The following is a 7,426-nucleotide window of genomic DNA, read 5'->3' as shown; positions in this document are numbered from 1 at the left end:
TTTTTTAAACAACCCATTGTTTTTCTTCATTTTCAGTTAAAAAAAGAAGAAGAGAAGAACAGACAAAAATGTTATATGGTCCAGTGGTTCTGGACATACAACACTCACACACTCACACAAGTAGGGTCTTGAAGGGGAGGTCATGGACTGCATAGGTTACAGTGTGTAAGGCTATTCATGTGGCTTTGCTTGTTCCTCATGACCCTCCTCCCTCCTTAATAACTGGTAATAGTGACAGAGGGAATAGTGACAGATGTGCCAAGTATAGTATGAAGGAGGGGGTTGATGGATGTGTTGCAGGTTGAACTTGAAAGGCTTGGGGTTGAAGTGGGATTGCAGAGGGAGGAAGTAAAGGTGGAAGAGTTAAAGCTGGGATTGATAAAGGAGGGAAAGGCAGATGAGTCATTAATTACTGGGAAGAGAACTCAGTGTAATTGTTATTACACTGGGGTTAATCTAGTTTAGCCCACTGAAAGCTCTCACCACCTGAAAGCCCCCCTGAAAGCTTGTGTTGATCTTGAGCTCGCGGTGGTATCAGGTCATGCAGATACTTTTAGTGACATGACACATCACTAGAGTCCGAGACAGCAATCATGTAATTCATAACCATTTTGTTTCCCAGTTTCTACATAAGGGTATCAAATAAAGATTGTTAGTCATTTCTACTGTGTTTTTATTTAAAAACAAAACAAAGCAAACAAAAACATCTACGTTATGCTTAGTTAAAATCACATCATTTCATACTCAAATCTGAACAAACCACCCAAACCCAGTGCCTTTGTGCATACAGGAATTTGTAAAACTTTATCATGTTTGGTTTTTTTCCTTTCCTTTTTTTCTAAATATTTGCAAATGTACCCTACGTACAGCACAGATGTCCTCTTAGGACAATAAGTCCTTAAGGCTGGTGGGTATAAATTATGGTCAGACATTGTGGAGCGTGAGTCAGTATTAACCCCAAGCAGCGGCTACATTAATAAACAACACAGACGAGAGTGTGTAATCAATTGTCACCTTGAGGCAACTGCATTTGTGCTTTGGTCCTGTATGAATAAAACTGAACTGAACAGAAGTTGCCCTACTACAGGAATGTGATTTAAGTAGTGGTAGCAAGGGTAAATCTGATGTGATTTGTGTATTGGAGGATTAGGTGAGCACACAGTACTCTCTGAAACATGGATTAAAGTTCAAAGTGGGTCACACAAGAAGATTGCATCTTATACAGTATTCCTGGGAGCTATGCTTTTGTTTTCTTTTGTTTTTTTGAAATAAACCTGCTTTTCAGGCCTCACAGGTAATGATGAATTAACAAATCCTGAGACTGAATGTTATGGTTAGACTGATTATCCATAGCTATAAATTAGGCATCAGTATAATGTGTGAAAGAAAGACTTTAAAGTTTATCTTTCACACAATTTAAAAAAAGAAATTGCTGCAAAAGCATTACATTCTAAATAATTTTCCAAAGACAGAGGAATAAGTGGCATCCGTCTGGAAACTGACTGTAAGGGTGCTTGCCTTTTTCATTAAAAACATTTTTGTGTGTTATTGTGAAAAAAAAGGAAAAGAAAAGAAAGAAAGAAAAGAAAAGTTGATAAGATCAAATACAGAAATGATAATTAAAAAATAAATCTGTTTTGACCCCCCCCCAAAAAAACAAACAAACAAACAAACAAACAAACAAACAAACAAACAAACAAAACAAAAACAAAAACAAAAAACAGTCATGCAATTGAGCTCAAACAAAGCAGTGTTAGAGTCTGGAAAGAATATAAATGTTAGTGTCTATGTTTTGATATGATCAGCCTTGCAATGGGATCAGTGATGCATTGTGTATCAGTAATTTATCCAAGCTCTGTATTCAAGTACAGTTCTCAGATACTTATACTTTTTTCTCCCTGCTACTTCATTCTTTCATGTCACATTTTATTAAAAATATTGATTCCAAAATTGTTTTCATTACAATCACCTGAAAATTGATATCACCTCTGTACTGCTACTTCACAGAACTTCTTCCAAGACAAGGTGAAAACACTGAGAAGTTAACAGTGTATTAGAAAGAATTGCCACTCTCTACAGACTGGTAAAGCAAAACTAAGTAAATCCATTCGCAAACAGACAACGCTCATTATCATAATGTTAAGTTGAACAAAAGAAGACAAAATGAACAGACTACAGCAAATGTAGTTTTAACAGTCCGAGTACTAATCAAAGGGGACCCAGATGTATCTCCCTGTGCGGGATAGGTTCAAATTAAGTGTGACCAATGTTTCAAGTTCTGAGGTAACAATATAAGTATATAAGATAAGATAACCTTTATTAGTCCCATGCGTGGGAAATTTGTTTAAAAAAAAGTGAGGGGAGAGCGCGAACACAGTCCCCCACTACCACAAATTATGCAGTTGAGATTCCCGCATTTGGGGAATTCACAGGGGTCAGCACAACCGCAGTGCTGGGTGAGCCACCTTCGTGATCATGGTATCTCCCCTGCCAGGTAAGTATAAATATATATCAATAAATATATATAAAAGTATATGTTTACCTTACTATTTCTGACTCACATTTTCAGGTTTCAAGGAACAGAAACTGAAATGTGTTATAAACAGTGTACATACAATTCTCCGACAGTGGGGGAAATAATGATATCATTACCTGCTGTATTTATAGGTTCACTCACTTACAAACAAATAAACAGTCTCTAATTTTATGGAAGTTTTATTTTAATGGAGAGAGAATATCAACCAAAATTCCACAAATTACAACCAATCAATCAATTAAAGATAATCCTGATGTCAACTATGTATGAAGTACACCGGTCTACAAAATCAGGTTCCTTCAATTTCCATTCTAACCGCTTCACCAAAGAGCTGTCAAAGGGCACCATGAACAGAACTATAGACTTGCAAAATGCTAGAACAGGCTACAAGACCATCAACAAGAAGTTTGGTGAGAAGGTGACAACTGTTGATGCCATTATTGAGGAATAGAAAAATATAAAATGACCGTCAGCTGCACTCAGTCTTGCTCTCTATGCAAAGTCTTGGCTCGTGGGTTGAGGGTGATCATGAGAAAGTGGTTGTAGGAGCCATTTTTTTGTGTTGGTACATTATGTATGCCATTAGGGGTTACCTTTTGTGTTTTACGATATGGTGTGTTGATGGGAATGTATTTAGGGTGGACACACGTAATTAGCGGCAGGTGTGTTGTTGTTCAGAAGGAGCAAACGGTTTATGATAAATGGTGTTGGATAAAGAGAACTGTTGACAACAAACGCAACTGATGGAAGTGGAATACAGATTCTAAACGAACAAGATAAGTACGGCTGGAGTTATCGGACTGTGATAAGTTTCATTCATAACAGTGGCATCGCGTCACCCCAGCCAACGAACACCTCAGTGGCTTCAAGCGTGGGCTCAGCCTCTACAGTGGTGGATCAGCCCCAAACTACACAGGAGAAGCTTGTTGATTATCTGAAGGCAGTTGGAACCACAGTTACCAAGATCACAACTGGTAACACACTATGCTATAATGGTTTGAAATTTGCTGTGCTCACAAGGTGCCCCTATGCAAAAATGCAGACGTGTAGGTCCATCTTAAGTTTGTAAGACACCATTTAAAGGATTTAGAGAAGGCTTGGGAGAAGGTGCTGTGGTCAGAATAAAACCAAAATAGATTTTTTTTGGCTTCAACTCAACCCACCATCTTTGAAGAAAGAAAATCGTATGACGCAACTACCATGATCCCTCCCACTCTTAACCGCATTGGAGGACTCTGGGTTCAGTATCTTACCCAAGGGTACTTTGGCATATAGACTGGAGTAACAAGGGATCGAACCACATTGCTTGCAACTAGTACGTCTTGTGCCACATCCACCCTTGTTTAGAGAGTTTCTGTAAAAGGGAGTGGCCAAAATCCTGAGATAAGTACAAACCTAGTCACCAACTACAAGCAACATCTTAACACTGTACTTGCCAACAAGGGTTTTTCCACAAATTAATGAGTCATGTTTTGCTTGAGAATCAAATACTTATTTTACTCAATGACGTGCACATCAGCTGATAAAATTTAACTACCATACATTTTAGAGCCTGTTGTAAATGAGCAAACTTAAATTTTTTTTACCCCACTACAAATGAGGATTTTTCTTTATGTGTGAATCATGCAAAAGTACCCTGGAGTGGAGTACCAGAATAAAAATGTACAAACACCAACTTGAACTAGGTTTGCTATTTTACGTACCTTTGCTTTATGCTAAGCTAAATCAATTATGTAAATAAATAAAAGAACTAATCTGTCAAACTGTATATCTGTCAGAAATGTATACAGCACGTAAAATAACTATTGAACAAGTCATGAGTTTACTAAGTAAATATATTTCTGAAAGTGCTATTGACATACAATTTTCACCAGATGCTGGTAATAACACATTTCAATCCACACAAGGTAGACAATAATAAGGTAGACCCTATTATTGTAGGGTCTACCTTACAATATAAAGCGCCTTGAGGCAACTGTTGTTGTGATTTGGCGCTATATAAATAAAATTGAATTGAATAGAGCTAAAGAAATCAAACCACAGATGTCATAAATTATGTGTAAAATGAAAAATGACACAGGGAAAAAGTATTGAACATGGTTACTGAAATGTATTTATAAAAGCTGTTGGTGGTGGTGATGACAGCTTCAAGGCGCCTCCTGTATGGAGAAACAGGAGGTGAAAAGTTGCATGTATTGCTCAGGTGAGTTTCTTTCATACAAACAGTCTTCAAATCCTGAAGGTTCTGCGGGCCCTTTCTGTGAACTCTGAGCTTTAGTTCTCGCCATAGGATTTCAGTTGGATTCAGGTCAGGTTATTGACTGGATCATTCTAGCAGCTTTGATCCCAAACACACAGTCAAGGAAACTCAGCTGGTTTCAGAAAAAGAATATATCTCTTCCTGAGATATCCAGCTTCCATTCATTCTTCCTTCAGCTATGTGAAGCGTGCCAATGCCGTATGATAAAAAACATCCCCACGCCGTGATGTTCCCACCTCCAAACTGGGGGGTATATGCATTGCCTGTTGATCTCAAAACATGATGTGTACTATGGCATCCAAAAAGTTCAATTTTGGTCTCATTTGTCCAGACTATATTTCCCCAGTATTTCACAGACTTGTTTAAATCTTGTTCAGCAAATTTTAAACACAATTCAACATGCTTTTTTATCAGCAAAAGAGTGCGTGGATAAAGACTGTGGCTGTGAAGTCCGTTGCTTATCGTTTCTTTGAAACAATTCCACATCTTTCTGCTGCTCTCCACAAATGGTCCTTGAGTCTTGGACAACTCGTCTGATAATTTCTCTTACTCCTCTGTCTGAAATCTTGAAGGGAACACCTGGTAGTGGCTGCTTTATGGTGAAATTATATTCTTTCGGGATTATGGTCCCAAGAGTGCTCCTGGGAACCTTCAGTAGTTTAGAAATTCTTTTGTAACCAATGCAACAATAAGGCTGCAAAGATCTCAAGATCGTTTTAGCCGTCATGAGATGTTTATTGCGCGACTCCTTGGTAATAAGACACCTTTTTATAAGGCCTTCAGTTGGGACTGAGCCCGCTGATATTAATTTGCAATAGGTGGCAGGATTGCTGATAGATTTCAGCTGGTGTCATCACTTTACGTGGCTTTCTTGCACCTCCCATTGTTCATGTGTTCAATACTTTTCCCACGTGTCATTTCTCATGATTATACATAATTTATGGACACATATTATTGGATTTCTTTGCATGTAAGGATTGGATGGGTTGTTACAGGCATCTGGTGAGAATTTCATGTCAGTAGCACCTTAGAGACATATTTACTTACAACATTGGTGAAGTGTTCAATAATTTACTCACTGTATCTTTGTAGGAACTATCTGCTTAAAATACAGTAGTGTTGTGATGGATGAATTCACACACATCATAGCACAATCAGTCTAATGTTAACTTCTAGTTACCTACATGATTAATGTCAATCATTGCTCTGAAATTAATTAAAAACAAAAAATCTATCATGTCAAAATATGTATATGAAAACAATGTTCACTTAAGGCGGTTCAAGTTGATTACATCACTGGTAAAGCTTTCTATGTTTTAAAGTTCTTTCTAAGAAAAATACATATAGGAAGATATTATATTCCATGTCTTGCAGCATTCACCAACCAGTTTCTGTGTAAGCCCTGTTTCCTGCAACTTGCCTGCAATGACACATGGATCCAATACTGGTGCAAATAAATAATAAAACATTAAACAAATAAAATGTGGTGAATTTAAAAATCCTATAAATAGATAATCAAAATACTTTGTTCAGCAACAGTAATGAATTGTACTTTTAAAGTACTTTTAAAGTTCCAACTGCTTTGGACAAATTCAGATACATGACTCAGTCAAATCCAATGACTACAGAGGCAATAGCAGCCAAATTATATTCTCTTAATCTTTTTAGTCATGACAGTTGAGAGGTTCAGGTTGAAGTGTGTTATTCCAGGAAGCCTGGACAGGGGCTGGTTGCAGAGAGACAGGCTAGATTTAACTGTCCAAAAGTACTTTTGTTGTGCAAAATCTGCCGGTTAAACTTCCATCTAAATGAAGAGCAACTCCAACAAATCACAAGAAAATGAATAAATGTTTCTTTCCACAAATGATATTTAAACATTGGGACCTAGCTGCTCACTGATTCACTGGTCAGTGATACTAAACAATTGCAGAAAATGTGCTTATATGTTTTACAGATCAAACTGTGAAAAATAATGTGAAAAACCTTGACAAATTGAAAAAAATAGAAAACAGATTTTTTTGCAGGGTCTATACCCAACAACATAACATGCCTTGGGGCAACTGTTTTTGTAATTTGGGATTATATAAATACAGTAGAATTGAATTTAATAGAAACAGAAAACAACCATATTATTACCCACAGAGTATATTGCAAGAGTTCTTAGCAAGAGTTACCCCAGTTATCATGTTGACTTGGTAACAAAGGGATAGACCGTTGCTACTAATAGTAAACAACTAAGTTACACATGTTAGACAGAGTGAACAAAATAAAATTGAATAGAATATCAGTCCATCAAACTTCACCCATGTCAGACAATCTGACATATCTGATAATCACAAGTGAAAGTACCTTAACTGCAGATAGTGCAGTTCCATCAGGTAGTTGAGTTAAGGTTTATATGTGAGCCAGCATGAATGGCAGAGGTCTGAAATTTGCTCACCTAAATGGAATAAAAATTGTTTTTCATGGTATGTGTTACACCTGTACTTGATCTTTAGAAGCCAAAATATCTGCTGTGAAAACAGTCTGTTTTAAAAAGTCCAAATGAACATTTGAGGTGGAATAAACCACTTAGATTATTTGTAAACTTGTAAACTGAGCTAAGTTCTATTTATTAAGGTGAAACTGTA

The 7,426-nt window shown here is 37.0% G+C and overlaps 1 non-coding gene across 1 annotated transcript; it reads right to left on the bottom strand.

The window, feature by feature from the left end:
• Window positions 1-2,356: 2,356 nt before the first annotated feature.
• On the bottom strand, window positions 2,357-2,502 carry LOC121815719. The gene has a single exon (XR_006055311.1). It is a non-coding gene; the product is annotated as a U1 spliceosomal RNA (small nuclear RNA).
• Window positions 2,503-7,426: the final 4,924 nt, after the last annotated feature.

This window comes from Haplochromis burtoni, unplaced genomic scaffold (genome assembly GCF_018398535.1).
Source record: "Haplochromis burtoni strain Fernald_Lab_line unplaced genomic scaffold, NCSU_Asbu1 Contig_281, whole genome shotgun sequence".
NCBI classification, from domain to species: domain Eukaryota; kingdom Metazoa; phylum Chordata; class Actinopteri; order Cichliformes; family Cichlidae; genus Haplochromis; species Haplochromis burtoni.
Note: the sequence above shows the minus strand (reverse complement) of the source record. Positions and strands in the feature narration are given on the sequence as shown.